At 34.4% G+C, this 26,280-nt stretch overlaps 1 protein-coding gene across 1 annotated transcript in view; it reads right to left on the reverse strand.

The window, feature by feature from the left end:
- The window catches only part of LOC143917439 (uncharacterized), a 111,957-nt gene that overhangs the window by 45,741 nt on the left and 39,936 nt on the right, over positions 1-26,280 (reverse strand). The window lies entirely within an intron of this gene.

A 26,280-nucleotide genomic window follows, 5' to 3' on the forward strand; every position in this document is an offset into this window, starting at 1 on the left:
AATGAAATCAGAGAAAATTGGCAAACTCTGATAGGAAACGATCGATCTGGAGTTAAAAATATCCAAGTCTGACCAGCAGCACTACAGATGTACTCAGAAAAAATTCTTTTCAATCGAGGTCAACTCATGGAATCGAACTCGGCGCCTGTCGGTGTTAATCAGAAGCTTAACGACCGAGCTATGCTGCTGGCTAATATGTACATACACATAGCCGTACCAATGATTTTGGCGCCCTTGGCAAATTAAGCGCCCCTTTATGTATTGTTACTTTATCTATGTACGTAGTGACAATAGATGAATTTTGTGATCATGCCAAAAATTCTAGCTCGAGATTATGACTGCTTCGAACTCGATCACTGTTTTTAATAGATAAATGGCCAAAAAATAATTACTAAATTATTCATTAACTTATTAATGATATCGTCAAATTTAAAATCGATCACTAATTTATGTTCTATTAAAACAATTTTTCATACTACCGGTATACTGGTATTTACTGGTAAAGGAAAATGGTGAATTCACAGACAATTATGTAGGTATACCGGTATTGCTATCCCTAGTTTTAGTTTAGTTTAAATCATCAGGTGTCGCATGAAACTTTTAGCTTTCAAAACTTTTGGGCTGCCAAAACCTTTGAGACGTCAAAACACCAAATATGGTCGAAAATGCTATAGAGATCACATTACAATGTTGCTATAATTTCGATTTCGGCTAATAATAAAAATAAACTCAGGATAAGCATAATATACATAAAGGATGGGACTAATTCTTGAGAATGATTCAACTTATGAACTAGCTCGTTTGTCAATTTGTTCTTTTGTGTACACTACAACTGGTTAGATTGGTTTATGTATGAGCAAACTAGTATGTTCATAAAGGTAATTGGACTATTCGTCACAGGGGGGTGGTCACAAAGACAATTTTTGCCATGAAAATCGCGAATACACAATATTTGGCACTCAAGTTCTCGTTACTATGATAGTTATCGTTAGTATGATGGACTTTTCGGCTGCCAGATGTTCCGTTATAGAGCCTGTCGTCAAATGACGCTCCACACCCTCCCTCTCCCACTTCCCCGCGTCTCAAATACTTTGCTCTGATTGGGTGTGTGTCCACGCGTCTGCCACATACCCACATACCCACACACGTCACGTATATTTTTATATATGATATATAAAGAAAAACTAAAAATAATATAAGCAATTATGTACATATGTATGTATATTGAAAAAATAACTTAGGCCGTATACTTTTCGATTACACCTCGCATGTATATAGATGGAATAATTTGCATTTAACATTTGTTTAGCGATGTAGTGGGTCGACAGGTCGATTTGTCTTGTCGCGTGTCGTCTCGCGTCGTGTCTATCAGAAATCTGGACCTGCGGAGGACACGTGTCATTTCGGCCCCAAAGCGAAAACAAAGAAATGGCGAAGCGAACATACCAAAGAGGGGGACGAGAGAGGGAAGATGAGGTCGTTGGAGAGGAGGAGGAGGAGGGTCGGACGAGTGATGTCCGCCCTGATATACTGCATTCGCTCACGCAACTGCAACCAACTTAATAATAACTGCAGACGCGCAAAATGCAATTTGTTGTAATTTACGGTTCCGCATTATAATGCGCCCCTCGCGCGTTGGACCCCTCGAGAGGTGCTTGATTGAAGGCTCCACCGATCCAATGATGAGCTTTTGCTTTGTGCTTTATATTTTATACATATGCGGCAGGTATAATCAACAGTTATTATTTGAGCGTGAGATTTTATTGTATGTACATACATATGTATGTAGTGTTTATGAGTCGAATAAGCGTTTAGTCATTTATTGAAAAGTATGTTTATGTATGTTTGAAAAGTATGCTTATAGAAGCCAGTTTTGAAAAGTTTATAATATTTATGTGGCGGAATATGATTATTTTATATGTAGTTATGTATGTACATACATTATAATTGTTTTACAAGCCTTTTATTAGTTTCACTTGGTAAGTTTGGTGAAATTTCTAGCCGTACGAAATTTTGGGCTGATTTTGAACTACATACATACTTTCCACTCTTTCGATCGCTTTGATTAGACCACAGGGAAGATGGTTAGACGAAATAAGGAAAATGTGTAGGGTGAGATGGATGAAAGTTGTGCAAACAGAGATGAGTGAAAGCAGTGGACGGTGTATGGCTGTTGCCATTGGAAATTTTGAAAGTGAAAGCAAATTAAGAAGAATTTTCACATTTTTTTTATAATCTATTTATGACCGAATAAATCTTTTGAATAGTATAAGCAGGGCTGTGGAGTCGGATCAAAATTTACGGACTCCGATTCCGACTCCAACTTGATAGATTTAAGTAAGATGGACTTTTCTTGCAGACGTATAAAATTATTAGTACTAAAAAGGATTGTAAATAGGTTTTTGAACTCTTTTTCCTATTATGCTTTAGATTAACATTAGAATAATATAATACTGTGATTACTAACCAAATTAAATTAAAATTGTAAAATAGAAAATGATCAGTAGATCAGTAGCTATTAAAATAGATATAAGATGTATTGTGAACATAATTTCGTAATAATAAAAAGCATTTAAAAATCAAAAATTAGTACTAAAAATAATAGTGATTTTCAAAATATAAAAAATTAAAGTAATTAAAAAAATCACTAAAAATTGACATGTTGTGCCCAATTTATTGAATTGTTGCTAATGAAATGGGTATAAATAAAAAGTAAGTACATTCATAGTATATGTACATAGGTACATACATATATGAATTTCATACTCTAACAAATCAATTTAATAATGAGACGGAGGAAACGTCGGTTTTGCCCAGAACAAAATATGTGCAATTCAACGATTTTATTTATAATGTAATTGAAATTTATGGTTTTTATAAAGAAATTATTAAATTACTATTTATTAGTCGATTTACTTCAATATTATTATAGACTAGTTGACGCATACTGTAATACTATTAATTTAAAAAATAACAAGTCGGAGTCTGTTGACTTTTACAAGCCTATTCTATGTTTCATTTACGACTCTGACTCCGACTCCGGCTCCGCTGGAAATGCTCTGACTCCACGACTCCCAGTCCGACTCCACAACCCTGATAAAAAGCGTACTTATAGAAAATATTTCAATTTAGATTTTGTTTAGTTGATATTTTGATTTATACAGAAACAAAAATAAAGTAAACAAAATGACGAATGTTAACCTGTCGACGATACATATTAAATTTCTAAGATTTTCTAAGTCGGCCGCATAAAGCATTGAATCCAGTTTTTGCATAATATCAGAATGCGCATACTAATCCCGCTTTCGGACGGTTTGTCTCGGAACACGCGAATATCAAGTATGACGTATATCGGACTGCACCTTTGCACTGCACCCCGTGATTTATCGATGCACTTATTCGCGGCAGTGAAAACGGTAACATGAAGCCTCACCGGTTAAGTGCAACGAAACACAACCGGGGAGCCGTAACTTCCTATTAAAACATAAACACACATACGAACATTCGGCAAATGTTGATACAGATACGTACATATCGAAACACACCGTGCTCACTCTTTATTAATATTACGATTATAAAAATGAATAAAACAAAGTTTGCGAGTGTGTATATCGGTTTAACGTTTACCGAGTCGATTTATTAAGACCGCTCGGTGCACTATATTGTGACGATGAATCATGGCGCGGGTCGTGCGCGTAATAAAGCCAAAGTAGTGACAATCGCGAAAGATGACTTAATTTATTAAGCGGGGACCAACCGACATAATTCATCGGGCGTCACGCGAACGAATTCATTAAATAAATAAATAATAAATAATACAATCCGTACGAAAAAATAAAAATCTAGAACGGTCGCGATTCCGTTCGCTTCGCGTTTCCGAATCGTTCTGGTGCGTAAAGTGGCTATGTTAAGTTGACGTGGTGGGGCTTTTTTAGTTGTTGTAAACTGATACTTTTGGTTGATATACCTATTAAGAGGATTTATTTTTGTTAGCAGAAAGCTTTCGAGCTTCGAATTTTCAATAATTTCTTAAAAAATTAAAAACATCAACAATTCAATAACAATGAATTCAAATCATTGTTCATATTGTTGCGTAGGGGTGGGTTCCGGATCCAAATGAAAGGCCAAAGTCGCTTCACAGCATTTATTCAACGATCCCGGAGGTTCACACGAAACCACCGCTCACTCACTCCAGAATAATCTGATCTACCGTGTGTACCTCCTTACAAAGGACAAGTTACTCACCATAGCTTCTCTGATCCATTGTCTAGGCAAGTAAAGGTCTACCGAGGTGAGTCTATTTTTCTGTGAGAACTCTAGCGTATCCTTTGTTCAGGCACTTACTGAGTCCCGTTAGCCTAATCTCTCATGTTCTCACGTTACAATATTGATATTGTTCAGTCGGATTAGCGAAGTTCAGAAACCAGAATCGGCCCTATCTGTGGTAGTGGATTGTTATGGAATGGTCTGTCACGTCGTTAGCTTGCACGGACTCCCGTTTCAATTATGTTCCCTTCGCAGTGCTGCCGATTTGTTATGCATAGGCGTTCTGTCGAAGACAGAACATTTTTAATTTATTCGTCTCTTCAAGAATTTATGGAATTTTTACTAAGAGTATTCTGATTTGTGTCTATCGAACATCTTTTTGATTTTTTTTTTTTTGTTAAAATAATGGGTCTACCTCACGGGCCCGAATGTGAAACGCCCGTAAACGCAAATATCGAAAATCGAAAGATCAAAAAAAAGGGTGCATGGTAAACGGTACATACTCACGTACATACTCACTTAATTTGCGCGAGCAGGATACAACAGGAACAAGAGGAACAGGCTTTTCTTCCCATATTAATGTGTGCGCGCAGAATACGGGAGGAAAAGCCTGTTCCTCTTGTTCCTGTTGTATCCTGCTCGCGCAAATTAAGTGAGTACGTACATGAATATGTACCGTTTACCATGCATCCTTTTTCTTGATCTTTCGACTTAAGATCTTTCGATTTTCGATCTTTGCGTTTTCGGGCGTTTCACATTCGGGCCCGTGACGGAGACCGGTATGAACCTACATACATACATATAAGGAGAGGTACTACTTTCAGTCAACCTAAAATTTTCAAAAACAATTACTTCGAAACAATAAACATGTTATTCATATAAACTAAATTATTCGAATATCGAGTAGCTAAAAATCATCCGAATAATTCGAATATTCGAATGGGAGCCTTAGATAGTAGTGACAAAAAAGGCATTTGTTCTTATTTATAAATGTTATAGAAAAAAAAGTAATTCCGGGCCCTTTTTTTGGATGGAGAGGTTTATTTTAGAATTTTAAAAACAAAATATTGCCCTTATTTGATATTTTAAATAATTATTGAAAAAAACTTCAGCTAAAAACTTTTTTTTGATTATCCTTAGAGTACATACATACATACATATATGGATATATACATTTATAATATTATTTAAATCTGAAATGTGATGTAATTATGTACAATGCACTTGTATATATTTTTAGCTTTCATTCAATGTTGGGAATTTTAATTATTTAAAAGTTCTATTTATAAATAAACATATTTGAATCGGATTTTTTATATGTAGGTAAACATATTATCTATTCAAAAAAGTTTGTTTTAAATGTGAGCACAGGTAACTCTTGTTAAATATGACCCCAGTGAGCGAAGATTCGTTATTTGCTGTCGGTTTTTAATTAGCTTATTTTTTAAATACATTCTTTTCACGATTTTCGCCAGAATTAGGTGCTACATGTAGCATGGCTCATGGGAATTTGTACCTTCTTTCCGCCCTCTTCTCGTCAGCCCTGGATATGACCCAAATTTTGTAAAAACCTTTCGACAAATCGGAAACGATCGACTTGGATGTCACAAATATCTAAATCTGACCAGCAGCACTGTAATATTATTAAGGTGCAGAATAGAGCAATGCGTGAAATTTTGAATGCGAGGAAACGTAAGAATATTAGAAGTATGTTAGATGAATTGAAATAGTTGGATATTAGAAATAGTCTTAAATTTAAGCACTTTAAAATTCGTATATAAGCTAGATAAGAATCTATTACCCAAATATTTTAATAATCATATAGTTAGGAATAGATACATATATACATACTTATTAAACTAGAAATAGGAATAAATTAATAATAGTTAGAGTTAAGAGAGCAAAAACTGCAGGAGGTGTTTTCCACAGAGGTGTTCAAATATACAATGACCTTCCTGAGAGCATTAGAGGTGCTAGTAACATTGGTTCTTTCTTGAAGGGTGTTAATGCATACCTCTGTGGAAGATGACGTAATTATATACGTAAGTTTAATAAAATGCTATATTGAATTACATATATTATATTATTTTAGGTTTACTAATTATAGTCTTGTTAATTTTGTTAACTATGTTATATTATAGTTGTTAGTTTGAAATTGTTAATTGTGAAATTGTGAAATAATTCATTAGCAATTTGCTTTTTAATTAATAAATAAATAAATTGAATAAGCAAAATAAAAAAAAATATATACATATATATAAAGTAATAATGAGATTTTCAGTATTAATAACCTAGGGAAATCCAATTATGACACCATGTTAAGTCACCTATGTAGATATAATATAATAAGTAATTCACTAACTGGATTATTGAACAGGCAAAATGGTAGGGTTCCGTCTCATCAAAGAGTCGGCCTTGGACCACAATGATAAATGCGTCCTGGCGAATATTTTAATTAGTCGGCCCCGTACAGGCATTGCCAGCAGGCCGACATGCGATCCATTGATATGTATGTACGCGAGTATATACAATACTAGGTATAATATAATACTATGAATTAATTATTGGATCGATTCTGCGCCGCTTATAAGCATCAAGCGATCGCCTGAAAAGTTAATTGAACCGGTGATTCATACGCGCATAAGTTACCGCGGCGCGCGCGCGTTAACACTTCCAAGACCGGCGATTTCAATTAATAATGGGTGTGTCGTTGGGCCGTATTGCTGAATTTGCGATATCGTTGTCGTCGTTAAGATTTAAACGTTAGATTGCCGAGTGGTAAGATTGTATTTTCGATTTTATGGGATTTCACGAGTTTCGCCGAATGTCCTTTAAATTCAAAGCGAGAATTACTGTTTTTTTTTAATTAATTTATTTATAAATCCATATACTAGATGTAAATTAAAAAAAATGCAATACTCAACCATTGTAAAGTAATTAAATATACGTAGATAAAATAATTAAATGTATCTAAATAATTAAACGATAGAATACAAATAAGTATAATAAATGCAATGTAAAAATATTCGCATTTATATACTAAAGAATAGTATTTAATATTGTAAAAAATATATTTTGCAATCAAATTACATCATCAGTATCACGTATGTACGATATGCTTTCTCAATGAGATAGCAATCAATGTTAAATTGTTCTCCATCTCGTATGGAGACTTGTTAAAATGTTTTAATATTGTAATACTTATATTTTAGTGTGTTTTGTTTTTATGTTTCCGCCCCTAGTGACACTTTGTGGTAACCTCAAAAGTCACTTTGGTTTAATTAAAATTTTGAAATGAACAAATAAATAAATCATATTCTTACTTACTACTGTATCTTTATCGTTAATTCGAATGATTAAACTTTTTAATTTCAAGTTAAACATTCGTTTAATAATTCGAATGATTGAACTTGATTAAACTAAAAAGCGTTCCATACAAAATTCTCTATATTTGAATATATATGTTTAAACATGTTTGTAAATATGATTGATATAACGGTACAGATTTTTTCACAAAAAAGTTGAAAAAATGAAGAAAAATAAATTTAATTACATATGTATTATGAAATATGAAACCTTTTATTTTGTTTGGTTATTTTTACGTCAAACCAATCGTCAAGAGTAATTGATTAGTGCGGTATCTAAAGTTTAATGGTAATTGTAGCAAACAGCATATTTATTATAATCATTACTTTTTGCGAATGTCATAAATTTCGTTAATTACGTGTATATATGCACATACATATACTATATTATCATACTATTTTATTTGTTTTTGATTATTTGTTTTATATTTATGCTAATTTTGTTTTTTATTTTCTTCACATTGTATCTCCTTTCTTCTTTTTTTTTTGTTTAGCCATAGTAATGACTTGGAACTACTCTGTAATGTCACTATATCAAAATTGGAATAAATAAATATGTGGTGTGTTCAGGAAAAATTACGTCAATATAAAGAAAATCAAACTTTTTTTATTATTCATAGATACATATGTATTATATGGTAAACTAAACAATAGGATTTATGTTCAATAAGAAAAAAATACATATCATCAATAAACGTTTAGGTTTAGACCTTTAATCAAGATTATAAATCAAGCCTTCAACCGTTGACTTTCATATAACATTGAAAGTTATAAAGCAGGCACAGAACAACAAAAAATCATCATCAACACTCAACGCCGTTCAAAAAGTGAAACACAATAGATTTTACAAATAATAATCGACAATATAAAATATTAATTACAGAGCGAGCCGACACACTTCGATTTCAAGTTGGCCCCGGGGCGAACGTTCGCTTCGTCCTTTCATATACATACATACTTACAATACAAATATATATACATATATATCAAAATAAAAAGCCAACCCTGCACAACGAGATCGTGATGTTGTGAAGACATCGTCTATTGTTGATGATGCACCGAGAGCATTATTATGCATTGATTCGAGTTTGGTTATCGGCACGTTGAGGGTTAGTGACCCCTGTTGCGATCGCTTATTCAAAGACTGGACTTCAGCATCGCAGTCAGGGGGTGTCGTCCGAATAACGAGTGGCGCTCAACATCGATCCAAACCCCTCCCAACCTGACCTATACTCCAGCAGAATGGTGACTTTCAACCTAGCAGACGTCTGTCTGGACAATGTGCACATTTCACACGGCGAGGGAGGGCGAGACAGGGGCGAACTGCTAAATGTTGACTGAAAGGATTCTGACGAGATTTTGTCATAAGTTTCACAGATTTATTAAGAATTCGCGGATACATCTTTCAAACGAAATAGCGAAAATGGTTGGATACCAGCAGTTGAAAATCTATTTTGCTTCAACTGAGACTTTACATATTTGATTTTTTCGTAGATTGCAAAAGGTTAATTGAGTTGCAAAGGAGTGGTAGAAAGCCACGTTTGGATAGCTGTCATCGATCTGATCCGACATAAGATTCCAATGTAAGTTTTAATGAGTTCGTCGTAATGATTAACTTCTCTAGCTAAATGTTGGAGACATTAGTTTACCTGTATGTCGGTGAGATATCAAAGCGATCTGACGATTGGAATTGGTTCAAAATCAATATAAAAAACATTCAATAATTATTTGACGGGCTGGAATGTCATTGAACTAAAAAAGTTAAGCTAATAAAAAGCTTGTAAAATAACATAATTTTTACTCGCTGCCTTCGTTAAGTTCTTTAGTTCTTCAGACATGTGGTGAGAATCGGAAAGACACTTTCTGACAGATCAGAAAGAAGTATGAATAGTCTGGAGATAATGGAGAGTCTGGTAAAAAGTCTGGAGATTTAATTTACTACATTGTTGGGAAGACTTTTCCAAACTGTAACCACTCTGTTTGAAAAGAAGGAATCTCTGATCAATTCGATTTTTTCCTTTTTGGAGTCTAAGAGTGTGACCTCTGAGATGTTTGTTTTCATTGCTCATATGACAATTATAATGATTATTTATTATTTTAAAGACTTTGATTAAGTCGCCTCTCATTCTTCCGGTCTCCAGTGTATGAAGAGGATTTCCTCTCTTTTTCTGTTGAGTTTGTCCATCAAAGACTACAATATGTTCTTTGGCGACAGATCTACGTAAAATTCAATCATTAAAAGTGATATTTTAAAAATTCTCTTAAAAATTTAAAAATAAATAAAAACAAGCTAACTTTGTTTTACGATTAAAGAAATCAATGAAGGAAATTGGCTAAGTGGAGATATCAAATTTAAAAAAATTGACTTGCAGGTTCTGTAACCTGAGAGCTTGAGATCAGCTTTTAGAAGAGGGCACGCACTCTTCGTTTGGAGAGTGCCGGGGCGTGAGCGATGCCCTTTTTCGATTCAGCGATTGTTTATTATTACGTCAAAAGTCTCAAGAGAGAGGCTGATAGGATCCGAGACGCATAATTATTTACCTCGCATGATTAAGTGTCCTCCCGGTCGCGAACAATGGCCGCCAGGACGAATCGAGCACCCAGGTATACGCCCTGTTCGATTCGAAGGACTTCGGAGGGCCGGCCCTCCCGTTCGCGTCAAACACACCGTTGACGAATGGGTAGTACGTAGGTACATTCATGTGATCCACGGTTCTTCGTGACGCTGGAAATTTGTTACATACATACGTGCGAGTGTGTGTGTGTGTGTGTTCGAGTTGGGTTCAAAGCGGTTTGACAGATGATTGAGTGGCATGTGGGCCTATCGGCCTATCGGCTTCGTCGGCCAATGGCAGGTACCGTATGTGCCAGCCCATCCACATACATCAATCCCGTATTCCAATCAGCCTTGGGTCATGTGGTGGGAGGGAGTTCTTCACCGCCCGCTGACAGAAGGCCTCTTGCCCAAAACTGGATTGGAATCGAAAGGCTATTGACTGATGGGCAAATCATATTTCAAACCAGTTCAAAATAGCTATGAGATATTTTGTATAACATCGAGCTGAGCTGTTATATGTACATATATGTATGCATGTGGTATAAAACTTCTATCAACACGTGTAGAGATTGATTGGAAGAATCATTAGCACTGATAAACTTTTGGGTTTTGAAACTATGTAGGTCATTTTATAATTATATAAAAACCCTACTAACAAATTATGTTCGACAGTATAATAACATCCCGTAATCATACTTCATACATAGCTAAAGATTTACAACTTTCAAAAAACTTGATCAACCAAAGCTGCATTGTTTACAATCGCGTTTGTAGAGAGTGGTCATCAATTGCAACAAAACATGCATAGTTATATTTTGTATCGCCATACTAAGACGGGCTTAAATTTTTGCCGTTCTAAATATTATAACAATTACGTACATTTAATTTATTTATCGACTTTATTTTATTATTAGACTCTTACTCCGACTCCAACGTGAACGATTTTAGTAAGATCGACTTTTGCCAAAGTATAAAATTGTTAGTAATAAAAATAATAGCGATTTTCAAAACATAAAAAATCAACCTTTCCCACACTGGCATTAAAAAAAATGTCTAAAAATTGACATTGCCCAATGTATTGAATTTATGGTAATTAAATAGTTTTAAATAAAAAGTATGTTCATTAATACCTATAGAATATGTGTATGAATTTCGTCTGAATTCACAAAAAGAAAACAATGAGTAAAGTGAGAATAAAAAAAGGTATGAGACGGAGGAAACAATCAGTTTTGGCCACATGACATCAAAATACGTGCAATTCGACGATTTTATTTATAATGTTATTTAAAATCATGATTTTTATAAAGAAATGTTAAATTTATAATTATGTAGAAGTGGATTTACTTCAACAAAATTGGAAACTCTAATTAACAGTATTACGGTAGGAGTCAACTAAAGAAAATAATAAAAAAAGGAGATTTTATACGAATCCGACTCCGTTTGAAATGCTCCGAAAATTTACTAGTAATATGCAGCGATCCTAGAAAAGTAAGGATTATGCAAAGTTTAATAATAAAAAAACACTATAATCTAATATATAATTCGAAAGAGACTTTGTATGTAAGGTTTGGGTGGTAGAATTCGTGACGTTAAATTAATTAAAAAAACAAATGAATATTCAAATAAATTTAAATAAAATAAAACTATTCAAATAACTTCAATAAAATGTTTACTATTACATTAACTACGTTTAAGCGGTTTATATTACACATACCGAGCGAAGCCGGGTAAAACCACTAGTAACTTTATAAGTCAAACGACAGTCACAACAGGTAAGCTCGTCACGGACTATGAAACTATCAATAATTCTATAGATATAACTATATTAAATTTACGACAATCTAAAGTCGTTATTACAGTTAGTAGCATAGATGAGAATATTACATATCCCGTGAAATAAATTAGCTTAGTATGTCGTATCGTTCGAAGCAAACGCGATTACGACTCGAAAGTGATGGATTGTCCATCCAGGCCCGTAGGCGGATTATAAATAAATAAATAAATAACGATTCTGCTTATGAACGATCCCCCTCGTTCCCCCTTCCACGGATACCCTACGTGGAACTAATTAAAGGCGCATCGCACGTATGAATTCGTCTCGGGGGGATGATTGATTCATTATGTCTTTCCTCTTCTGTAGCCGATGAGGCCCTCGTGGGATCTCCACCTCCGAGTGGTCAGCTCTAATCCCTCACCTCCTTCGGTACCTCTCAATGTGGCGGTGGATGTGGTCGTTTTAGCCGGACGTCGTACAAACGGGTGATAAATGCCCCGATACAAAGCGCGACGATGACACACGGCCCGTATTGTGAGACTATATCTGTATACAGGTGATCCGAAAGTATATTACTCACTTGGCGGGCTTTACTTCGTCGAAACTTTTTTTTTTGTTTATTTTTGTACAGCAATTCAAGAAACGCCGTTTAGGTAAAACTGTACTATATGCGTGCAGACTAGGGTTTCTGATTTTCCGGACTTTCTCGGAGTTCCCGGGATTCCGGTATATAAATGTAAATAAAAAAAAATTCAATTTAATTTATTCTTATTAATATACAATTTATTTATTTAAAAAAAGTAAACAATATACATTTATTTGAAATAGCTTCTTAAGAATGACATAATATTTAAACGAGAATCTGAAAGCCTAAATTTGCCACAAATATTTTCAGCCATGTAAAAAGATCTTTTAGTTTTTGTCGAAGTTGGTTTTATGTAAAAATCGCCTCGCTTAGGTGGACTCTAGCTGTGATGGGCGTATCCTCATTGTCAATTCGTATCATTTTATTATTTCGACCACTGTCAAATCTATGTAGATGCAAGGATAAAATATCACCGAAAATACTCCAGGGGGTGAGTTTCGGCCTGGATTGCCATAGCATATATCAAGCGTGCTAGCGTTTTTTTTACAAAACTATCTAAAAATATCAGTATTTATTATCATTAGACTTGTTTATTTACATTATTTATTATCATTAGGCGTTGGCTTGGTGCTCGTCAATTAACAAAAGACCGCTCTATCAGAATGCAAAGCAAAAAAACATGGTTGGCAACAGTAATTGACAATAATGAACCATGTTTTTGTGCCAAAAGCATCATCTTTAGGACGATCTTTGATCATCATTATTTACAGCCATTCACCATCCACTGCTGGATGGAGGCCTCTCCAACATGCTTCCATTCGTCTCTTTTGGACAACTTGTTATCGTTTATCATGTCATTTACCACATTTTTCTGATGTCACCTAACCAATTCTCTTCCATCGCTTTCCTTTCATCCTTTAACATTCTCTCAGGTATCATCCGAGTACTTCTTTGGTCTATCTATCGTCTCTCTTTCTAGCTGTGACCCGCCCATAAAAAGTTAAAATGATAATTCGATTATACAAAAATACAAATATATATGTACATATGTATGTAGGTGATAAATAATAACACTGTTCGACACGAAAAATGGGTCAGCGACGAGATATGACTTTTCTTATAGATCTATGACTTTTCTCGTAGAACCAAAAAAAGGTCGTCATTTGTCGAACAGTGTAATAAGTAATATCCTTGTCATCAGGTTCAATCTATTGTCATCCATCGTTGTTTCATTTCTTTGTATACATATTAATTCTTATCTACCACAATCCACTGTTTTCCACAAACTCTCTGCAGATCACTTGTTGGCTTTCCTTGCTTTCTTCTGCACGTTTCTTGACATACCATTCTATCCAATATTCCAACTACTTTACATTCAACATTTTTTCTTCGAAATCTTCATGTGAATCCAAGAAAACGTGTTTATATGCATATTTACCTAATTTTATGAAGCATACTTAAATTCGCTGTCCAAGCTAAATATAATAATGGAGGATTAGCTGTCTTAGACAACTCGTACTAATCCAGAAGATAATTGTTTGGAAACTTTTGTAGAAATACTCTTCCAAAAAAACTTCCAAAAAATGTCTCCTAATAAAATATATTCTAGACACGTTGCACTCTTTTCACTTAATCCTTTCAATACTAATTCCCAAAAATATTATTATCTACAGCGTGTTTATCGTATGTTCAACGGGGAGCTGAATGAGGTTTATCTGTTCGGTATTTCCCTACATCAATTCAGGACTAACATCAAGAGAATCTTGACCGATTGATCCATTTCTTCTTCTATTATTTTTTAAAACCTTTTTCCAATATTTTAACACTTTAGTTTAGTTATGCAATGTGCTATTTAGTCATGTTACACCTTTTATTCTTTTCCTTTTCATTTATTTATCTTGTATTTATGTTTTTCATTTGTTTATCTTTGTAAAAATCTGTAATTAGGCTCGGATGTTATATATTTTATATATTTACTCTTTGTTTTTATGTATGTCTACATCTTGTTGTCATAAATAAAAATAAAAAAATAATTATATTTTTTATAACTGAATGCATTTACACAAAAATGATCATCTGATATATTGATTTCACGTCATTTGTAATATTTTACATATAATAGTTTAACTGAAGTTGTAATTTCATTTTCAAGTAATTTAATATAATATATCTACATATCTGTATAAAGGAGGAACAGAAGTTCATAGATTAGATTAATAATCCTCCCCTAGCTATTATATTTATGGGATACCCTCTAGCACGAATTCGATCTCATTAGCGTCACATTAGCTCCGAATTGGCAAAAATTGATCGTCGCCACCATTGTCTTTTTTCCAGAACAACATATCCATCACATCAACGCTCAACCATCCTCAGGTGTGATCGGCGCCAAAATAACGAACGTCTAATCTTCAAGGGGGTGGGGGGATAAAACACCCTCGGGCTTGTAACGCGTCCCATCAACCTGACTAAGTGGCTAATGGACGATGATTGAGCGATCACCTGAGCTATGAGGGGCTCCCATGGTCACGGTGAAACTTTCAGTTGTCTTCCATAGAGAAACTCATTGAAAATCTCACAGAAAGTACTTAATAACTCTAACACAGAGAATGTATTTGATACTTCATTGGATATAATTTCAAGTGGTTCAGCAACGCGAGTGGATCGATGTTTTCATTTTTCTCTATTGGAAGATATTATGGTTTCATCTTTATACTAAAACTAGTGAGAAATGTCTAATTTGCTTAGTTAAAGTACATATAATCAAGATTGAAATTATATTATAATGAAATGCAAATAAATATATTATATTATAAAGAAACATACATCAATCTAATAAAAGCTGTGATATGTATTTAATTTATTTCCGACTTTAAGAATTATGTCTTTTTGAATGAATGAACTAATAAATCTCAAAATAAGCCTCAGAAAGATTTGTTTTGAATGAAGCCAATATATAGATAAGAAGTTCATAAAATGTACATCAGTAGTTCAAATTGAATTTACATACTTACACACTTGTATGTGAACACACTCGGTGTAAAGCGTTTCAGAGAAGAAAATTTAAATTCTTCTGGAAGAAAAAAATTATTGATTCACATTGAAGTAAGGTGGTCGAGCAAAGAACATGTTTTTGTTAGGTTTTGGGAGTTATTGCCTGAAATAAGAATATTTTTAATTGACAGAAAGGATAATAATGCGATATATTTTCAAAACAATCAATTTAACAAAAGCTTTATTGACTTTAAATGAGATTCATACAATGTGTAGTTTCTTATCGTCACCTTCAAATATGAATGAAAATAATGTCCAAAGCCAGCAAAATTTTTCCAATGCATATGTGATTGTTTATTTTTATCGAATATTGACATTATTATTACATTTTTTTCGTTGTGGTTTTAAATTTCACAATGATTTTCTTATGATGTTTTTCAGATTGTCTTGTCAGAAAAATTAAAAGCTTTAAACAAAATTGAATAAATTTATCAACGGTATCGCCAATCAAATCATGACCTGTCCATAAGTCTACCGAATAAAATCAGTCGGACATCCCAAGGTGTAAATAATCGTTCGACACCTGATACTTCACTGGAACATCGAAGGCACCCGGGGGCCCCCTGGGGACCGCGAAGAAGGACAGGAGGAAAGAGGGCCCCCTCACTTTCGACGGGGACTCCTCTTCACTATTGCGTACGCGCGTGCGCTAGATGACGCGATAATTCACACGAATTTATGTATTCACAGAGGGCCATTGTAGGTATAATCTCGCATCTTAATTTGAGCGTGGCAGCCGAGATGTGTCGGAGATGTGTGTGTGCGCGAGCGCTAATACAGATTACTATGAATTATTATGGCAGCCGGAAAAATCCCGGGGACGTTATCCGATCCCGATTCAGGGCGTTCTGTAACGCGGACCGTTCAGAATTCTCTCGATAATTCACATGTGATGTGAATTTGAGCCGGAGCAAGTCTCGGTTTGATGTTTGCGAAAAATTGTATATGTAATCGCTATAGAATCGTCGCGCCATATGAAAAAAAAAATGTATTTACTCAACAAATTTTTTAAGACATCATGGAAACATACAAAAAAAAAATTGTCATTTACTTTTGGAACCACGATATAATTTTAAATTTTAAAGCTTTTCTTAGTTTTTAGATGTATGTTATTATATTTATCGATAAATAATGATCAAAATAAACATAATTAAAAATAAAAAACCTCGATTCTCTAGAGTAAAAGTACTACTTCCGGTTCAGACAAAAATATTTAAAAAATATAAGGTTATAAAGATTATTATTTCTATCATATGTAAAAAAAATTCAGTCCGATTCAGTTAGTGGTTTGGAAGATAATTGATTTCAAAAACTAAAAAAAAAAGAGGACACCTATAAGGGGAGGTACCATTTCCGGTCAAATTAAAAATTTGAAAAAAATTTAAGTCGTGTCGATAAAATTTCAGTAACCGATACTAAGTTTCAGTTCGATAGGACTAACGAAGTTCAAAAAATCCCCAAAATACACACACACACATTTTTTCTAGATCATGAAAACGTGATCAGTAAAGCCCGGACCCAGAAGGTGCCGCGTATTGTTCAAATGTTGTAAATGCATTGTTAAAGGTTTGCCGAACCTTTTTTACAAAGGATTTACAACAATGGAACAATGAGCGGCACCTTGGCTATCCTACCTCTAGTGATCAGTAATCGATTCTGAGTTCGAATCAGTCAAAATCTCGAGTTCGAATTTTCGCATGATCACAAAACTTCATCTATTGTTACTACGTACATAGATAAAGTAAAAATATATATGTAGATACATTATATGTACATAGCATTCAATCGAATAATTCTATACAAATACGACTATCAACGATCGAACTAACGACCTACTTATCACCGTGTCTATTCGACTCGGCCAATTTTGCCTGCAGAGTTGCGATACGTCGAATCGTAATTGAATTATGTCGGATTCGACCGGTCGGTCGGTTCGTTTTTAAAGAGCTCGGTTATCATTTTTCGCATCCGAACGAGAAAAACGACCACGGAGTTTGTGAACGTTCTTCTAAGTCCGGGCATCGGAATGTCCGAGCGTGATTTATGCATCGCAACGGCAACTGTTGGTTAATATACGGTGCACCGGTGCATCCCCGCATCACCCGCGGCTTCTTAATTTATACGAGGAGGAGCATCTCGGAGACCAGCGGGTCACCCTCGTCAAGGTCACACACGGATTACCATTTTTCAACTCATAACAGAAACGAGGATATTTTTTTTATCTCGATTATTTTTTTTATTATGTGTATAATGTTGTACGTCGTGACCGGCCAGCTCGGTGACACCGGATAAAATACCTGACTAATGTCCTTTAATTTCAGACTGGGAGTAGGGACGTGAAAAAGTGACGTGTCAAGAAGACCATAGTTCATGCGGTATAACTTCGTCCTGGTGCACCGACGAGAGGGCTGTTCCAAAAGGGCGTAAGCGCCAAACGTGTGCGAAAAATTGAGAGATGGAAAAGGGCTTACGAAAAATGAGCCTAGATTTAATTAGTACAGATGAACTAAATTGTCTTTACAAAAAGTCTGGGTAACACCCAGTTTATTCTGCCTTGTGTAAAATGCATATGTGATTATTATATGTATTATAATTTTTGCAGCGAAAAATATGGATTTATATTAAGAATAGGATTTTTACTTTATTTTTTACTGTAAACATGATGAAATCAAATATGGTTTTGATTCGGTAATATTTTTTAGATGTACAATATACATACATTTAGAACAGAAAATATCACCTTTTCAATCAAATCAAAACCAATACAATCACACGGAAAAACACAATTAAACCTATTCTACTTGTCAATATTAATATAAATCATGGAGGTAAAAAACGATACAAAGAAATTGATCGACTGAGACGTAAAAACATTCCGCTCGAGATGATCTAATATCTAATATGCAACCAAGTTGACATTTTAATTCGTTTTAGTTGAACGAGATCGTATCGGAATTATCCTTGGGTAGTATTTAATGAATAAAATTGTATTTTAATTTTAATGCTCAATTTAATTAATTAAACTTTTATTTTGAAACCGTAAGATTGATCGCGTGCACGCAATCCAATATTTTAATATGTAAAATTTATTGCATTCACTTTAGTTAAATTGAATTCATAATATACCTATATACATATGTATAATAAAGCCTCCTTAAATCATTGTTTTTTAAATATTTTTTTAATGAACCGATCGCCAGCTAAATCAATATAAATAAAAAATAGATTCAAAGAGTTGAAGTAATCGATCAACTTTATGCAATTAACATTTTTTAGATATTTTTCCACACAATTTTAATGAAAAATGTTTTATTTATAAATTAAATTATGATAATGCATATATCATAGTATGATAATATATTTTTTTATGTTAATAAATTTGACAAGTTCATTTAGATATTCACGATTGGTCTCGAGCGCGCACAATTGACGTTCTTTGATACGGTATTAACAACGCTGTCCGCTCGCCTGGCATTATTTATTATTTTATGTGAAAACATAAAATGCTGAAATTATTTAACATTTATCGAGAGTCCCATCGGCATTTTTAATATTTTTATAACGCGCACATTCGTATATATGTACGTATACACACATATGAGAGAGAACTGATTGAGAACAACCCACGTCGAATAAATTCCTCGAATTTATATCGTGACCTCCCGATGAGCCTTTGATGTGACAAATGCGCGGTCATTTCTTCTCATCGAAATATATATACAAAAAAAAAACACACACACACACGATACGTATGAGTATGTATACATGAGAAAGTGTATAGTGTGAGTGTATGCGAACTAGCTCGGAAAATTCATTGTCGTTTCGGTTGATAACATGATTTTCCCGAGGAAAAGTTGGATAGACAGGGGGGAGGTACAGCCGCTTATTAAAACGGCCTACCTTTTGCGACGCGACTAGACGTTGACGTATAAAAATGAGAGCTTAAATATTAAATAAGAACCGCAAAAATGTACGCCACCGCACGCCAATGGCCGATGAGAGTGGTGGGGTGGAGAAAATTGGCAGAGTCGACTGATGGAAACAATTTTTCCGGGCGGAAAAGCTTTTCTTCGGTGAGAGCGAAATCCGCACTGCAAACGATTCCACCGAGTAATCAACGCATCCGAATGCAAATTGCATTTGCAAAATGTATCTCATACGCATTTAAGTGGGAGAATAAATTCAAAACGAAATTCGCGCGATTTGCTCGGTATTTCACTTCTATAAATATTAAACTGAATGTTTGCTTATTTGCTTATTATACATTTCAGATTTTTGCTAATCATATTTTGAAGCATATATATAGGTATATTATTTTATTTTCATTTTTAATACCGAAATACGATTAAATCCTATAATAAATTTCACAGCTGGGTAAAATCGTATAGTAGTTTATAAACATAATTTAAAGAATAGCGAATTTCTTTGATATATGTATACCATTTACTGGGTATAAAAAAATAATATTTAAATGAAAGATGCATAAACATCTTTTATATAAAAAACGCGATTTAGTGATTTCGTAGCTTATGATTGTGCCAATTATATTTGATTGGTATGGGTTAGTGAAAATCTATTTTTTGTCGTAAAATCAACTCCCAAAATTTTATGTGTACAGCAATTACATATATACATATACATATTTGTATTTTATTTATTTAAAGCACATACAATGTATGTACTCAAGAGCGACAGAATTTCCACTGAACCTAAACTGTTTAGAAAATAAATAAAACATGTAAAAAATTCGAAGATTGAACGGTAAGATGCTACACAAAGTCCAATGCACTTAAAAATGTAAGGAACGCTGTATGCTCGGCATAACGAAGAGAAATAGGAAAAGGAATACGTGGGAGAAGTATGACAAGGATAGTTGATATAGTGGATACAGAGATTGAAATGGCAATTAGTCATTTAAAAGAACGGACGATAGAAGTGCTTGAATTTTATCTCACCATTGATGAGTGAGGGCCACAGGGGAGATGGGTGGATAAAATTAGAAAAATGTGTGACATAAGATGGATGAGAGTAGCGCAAAAGAAAGACGAATGGCAGCGAGCTGGAGAGGCCTTTATCCAGCAAGCAGTGAATGGTGAGTGGCTCTAGATGCTGATGATGATGATGTTAAGAGAAATAAAGCAATAATAACCGAAAAGTGACATCAACTAATTATGTAGAAATTTAATTCTATATGATTAGTAAAATATGGCGAGTTTAATAAGGCAAGATTCGGAACTTATCGAATCTTGCCTTATTAAACTCGCCTGAAAGATCCAACTCAATTTTAATAATTACCATTTTAATAATTGCATCTGTGCACATCGAAAGGTTACCCGTCATCTGATGTGCAATCTATCATTTGAGAAGGCGAGAATTGCATTTAAAGCAGCCGTCCGTTAATCTGTCGTTCAATTTGTCTGGCGATTTTAGAGCGTCCAATATATTCACCAAAGCAATAAAAAAAATATGTATAATTAATTGCTTCCAAAGTTAATAAGCATTGCAATTCTTGTGAGAATTTTGCGGAAAATGTTCATGGTGGAAGTGTCTCAGTGTCGTCAGAATGAAAATTCAGTGTCGTCTGAATGAAAAAATGTCATTCAAAATGCTCTCAGACATTCTAGAAAGTCCTATTACTCCTATTAAGTTCTGAAAATATCCTAGAATCATCTAAAAAGCTAATAAACATCTAAAGATGTTTTATAATCAAGAAAAAAGAAAATTCTCCAAAATTCTCGGCGAATAACGAGAATATTCTCGACTTACATATGTATGTGCATATATTGAAAGCATATCAATCATTGGGAATTGATTGGTGGTATTTTGCAATTGTTATATTTTATCACACAAAAAAACACGCAGAGCAAAAAGTCCAAGGCTGATTTCGACTAAATCATAATACGAAGTCGACAAAAAGCATACAGTCATCGAATCAAGTGCGTCCGTAAATCAGGCGGCGTGTGAGGAGTCCGGTCGCGTAACAAATCATGGTTTTTGTGGTCAATTTGGACTTTAATCAAGTATTTGAAACGGTCGGAAACGAGTGTGGTGGATGCATCGTCGATTCCCATAAACGCATTTACACACACACGTTCCGTATAATGGCGATTAATAATCATAATCACGACAGCCGGGCGCCGTAATGGGGCGCGTTGACCCCATACACCGCTCGTATATTAAAACGAATTGAAAAGTCCGTCTGTCCGTCACGACGAGAAACGTATAATATTTACACTCACTTGTTACTGTAAAAGTACGAATATTGGCAAATCTAAAAATAACAATATTTATTCCAGAATCATCAAAAAATCTAATCAAGACTACCTTAGACCAACCTAATGTGGGCATTCATACAGACATCGATGCGTAAGTTTTTGACAATATACATATAGATGTCTCGTAATCATAGGCAAGTAAGGCAGTGCCTAAGGGCGGCACATTTCGAAGGGCGGCAAACTTAATAGCTTCCAATCCTCAACATTAAAACTCAAGATATAAAATATGTACATATCTTTAATATAATAGTCTCGTTCTCTGACTAAAGGTCTATTCATTCTATCTGTTATAGTATAATTTAACTCATGTTGTAACATTGGTTCGGAAGGCGCATTGGGTTTACCTGTTAGGCCTTCATGTTATAAATGCGTAAATAAACTATAGCAGTTCACGGCTACAGCACAGCGCAGCAGCTCACATAAACGAGAGCTTCTATTCATACTATTACAGCACCTCACGGCTCCCGCACGTTCATACTTGTATTGGCCGAGTGCAAAGCAAAATCGGCTTACATATACATTGCAGAGCGCGACGATAATGCGCAATATTGCTTGCATCGTATCATCGAGTCAATATTTTCACAATATGACGTTTCCGAAAATATTCATATGCGCCTTCGTTAGTACGGGCGCACTCGCCACCATGGTGTCACGTAGTGCGTGAATATTTCCACAGTGGCCAAAGAAGATAGGTTTTGCTCAATACGTTACGGTGACATGTACTGCTGCATAGTATGAATAGATTTTGGCGCATACTGCAGTTACGTCTAAGCCACGTTAAACATGAATGTGACCATACAAAATGTACCAAAGAATACTTTTCGTACTGCTGGTTACGTGCAGTTGCCGGTATGTGCTAGTATGAATATGCCTTTAAGTGTCTTTCAGACATGTGGCCTGATGTTGAGGGTTTTATACATAGGTTGCCTTCGTTTTATTAATAATATATATATTTTTAAAATTATTTTTTTCGTTTGTATAATACTTTTAAAAGGGGCAGCATTTTGAACGACGCTTAGGGGCGGCGCACAGTCTAGGGTCGTCACTATATAACAGTTTCGTAATTAACTGAACTGGAGATTTGTCTTTCGTAGGATCTCTTGTAGCATATAAAGCTACGATACATTTCATAGGAAAATAATCTGTCAGAGACGTACATAACATATGTATGTCAACAAGTAATTACGTGAATGTACATTCATACATAAGACATTTTCGCAAGGCAGCACTATCCAGATTCCTCTCTATTCTTCATAGAATAATATCATGAACTGAGGTTAATACTTACATACATTAAGTAGAACTTAAGTTTAGGAGGCTATGGTACTGCTCACGTTGTTATGTGGGAACACGGTTGGCTTTCGAATAATTCCTGAAATATACATCAAACATGTTTTTTTGTAACATTTACCATTGTGTTTTGGTAAATGTTGAATGTTCGAACTCTCACAGCAACATATGTATGTATATATGTATGTACATTCACATACAAACGAACAAGATACATGTACCTGTGTGTGAGTGTGTGTATGTCGTCTTGGCCGGGTAAACAACAAAATAAATAACTGAAAGTTGACAGCTTTGACGATATCTCAGCACGTTCGGTTTTACTTATGGGGTTATTAAACGGCCACTTTTTATTGTGGCTCTATTATAAACCGTGGGTCGACAAGTTGCTCATCAACTGTGCGGTGTCAATAATATTATTTTTTATTTCATACCAGGAAGGCATTACAGGTAAACCCCAATGCGCCTTCCTGGCCAAATTACAAACAATACAGCATTTTTTTATTATATACATAAGTCGCTAAATTACGAGACACTGACTTAAACTCGACAATTAACGAGACATCTATGAATTGTACATACATTTTTATTGTAATATTTACATTAATCATACTCAAATAGTGGTGACATAGTGGGTAGGAAGGATTTTTAGCCAATTTTTAATCGGGAATCGTTACAACAATGAAATCAGAGAAAATTGGCAAACTCTGATAGGAAACGATCAACCAGGAGTCATAAATCCTGGTCTGACCAGCAGCATTACAGATATACTCAGAAAAATTCTTTTCAATCGAGGTCAGCTCAAGGGATCGAACTCGGCGCCTCTCAGTGCTAAGCAGAAGCTTAACGACCGAGCCACGCTGCTGGCTAATAATAATAATATTATACTAATAATATTATTCCACGTTAAAAAAAAAGGTTTACGCCCGGCGTCAATACAAATCGATCCAACCATGGAAGTATTATGCTATTATAATCGCGTAAAATATTTTAGTTGAAGATTGTCGAATCGTAAGGTATGTTTTTATGATAATATTTTGTTTGAAAGTTGTGTAAGTAGGTACATATGTAGTTAAAAATAAATATAAAAATTATAGTCCCGGCTTAAATAATAATCTTAGATAAATTTCTTCATATGAATAAAAAATATTACTAGATGATTAGCGCAAATGATTAATGTAATTGAATATATTACTTCATATAAAGATATAATATGTATAAATGAGGATTAATGTAAAGAATTAATGTAATTAAATATACTTTTTAAAACCTTGGTTCGCGGAAGGAAGATATGATATAAAGGCAAAGACACATACATATGTAGATACATATATGGATTATAATATAAACATATTAACATCCATTATATAACCTATTAGTGAAGTAAAAATATATATGAGAGATAATGTATATGAGAGCCTATAATGCAAATTTTATAAAATATAGTGTGAAAAAGTTAAAGTTATAGGCGTTTAAACAATTAAAATCTTATAAAAAACGTGGGGGGCGGAAAGTCAAACATATAAGGCTACAGGCTAGTAAAAAAGGGTTAGCTGTCCCGTCTCCAAAATGGAAGTAGCGGAAGTAACTGAAATCTCTATCAGCGGCCAAACCTCGCAAAATGGCAAAGTTTAAAAGCGATCGGAAGAATGTAGGAAGTTTGTCACACCGATTAGCGAAGTGAAATTAATAAAAACCTTGTAAAAATGTATGAAAGGTGGACAAAAGAAGAGATGGAACGGTACCGGAGAGGATGTTAAATTATGAAAGGAAGGCCATGGGCGAGGTGGGTGGATGAGATTAGAAAAATGTGTGGGATGAGATGGGTGACAGTTGCCCAAAACAGATGCGAATAGAAGCGTGTTAGTGAGGCCTTCATCCAACAATGGATGGTGAATTTTTGTAGATGATGATGATGGTGATGATACATATAATATATACGAAAATCTTTGAAATTAGACGAAAACCGTATTATAGATAAGAAACCTACCTAACAAATTCCAATCTAAGGCAAACAGTAGAAAAATATACTAGTACTATCTATGTAGGATATTACATAAAATTAAATACGCCATGAAGAAAAATCGGAAAATGTCAAACCCAACTTAGAACAAAAAAATTCAATTACTCATATTGACATGTATGTATGTACATTTACTCGTTATAATTTAATAATCGACTATGAGATTTGGAGCAACGCGTCAAAATCGCGCGGGCATTTTTAATATACACGCATAAATTGTTCGCGTCACCCCGGCGTGGAAATTGGCGAAAAATAACCGTGTTTTTCTTCATCACTCTCATCTCGCAGATCCATCCACCCCACCACACACTTCTTGGCGATGGCGCGTATTCAATCAATTTTTGATCGAAAAAATAATGAGGCGTCAGCTATTGAGGGGTGGGGGTGGGTGGCATGTAGCGGCTTACCGCTGGCACACCCACCATTGGAAACAATTACTTTTTTTATTCTCGCACTCTTCTGGCGAAGATGATGGATTAACAACACCTGTCTTAAACGAGAGCACTGTTCAATTTTCGAGCAGCCGCGAAATTTTCAATCTTCCCCCCGATGAGTATTACGCTGAATAACGACGCACGCGTTCCAGACACGAACGACTATTCAATTTTAAATCTAAATATACATAAATAACAAACAAAATGAAGCCGTACATGAAACTTGAAACGTGGCGGGGCGTCTATGTTGAATTTTGCATGAAACTTTTACTTGACGGTATTGAAGATGTGATGTAAAATAATGATCATTTTAACAGTTACATATAAAACCGAAGATTACTGGAATACTTATTTTAAATTTAAAACAAAATATTAACAATTTATTAGGCGACTTGATCGAAGTTGCTCGGGTGATTAAAAGTTATAAAAAAAAGTTAAAAAATATATATTTTCGAAAAATTTGTATCCACTCATTGGTTCATTCCAAAAATTATATTTGGTCTAAGTTAACACGAATAAAATGAAATAGTTAAATAGAAAATTAAAAACGGCATATGTATTTGCATAGTGGACCAATACAATAAGAATAAAAAACACGATAACGTGATCAGTGATCGATACTGTACGATACGATACAAAAATCGAGGTCGAATTTTCCG

Source organism: Arctopsyche grandis, chromosome 1 (genome assembly GCF_051622035.1).
Source record: "Arctopsyche grandis isolate Sample6627 chromosome 1, ASM5162203v2, whole genome shotgun sequence".
NCBI lineage: Eukaryota > Metazoa > Arthropoda > Insecta > Trichoptera > Hydropsychidae > Arctopsyche > Arctopsyche grandis.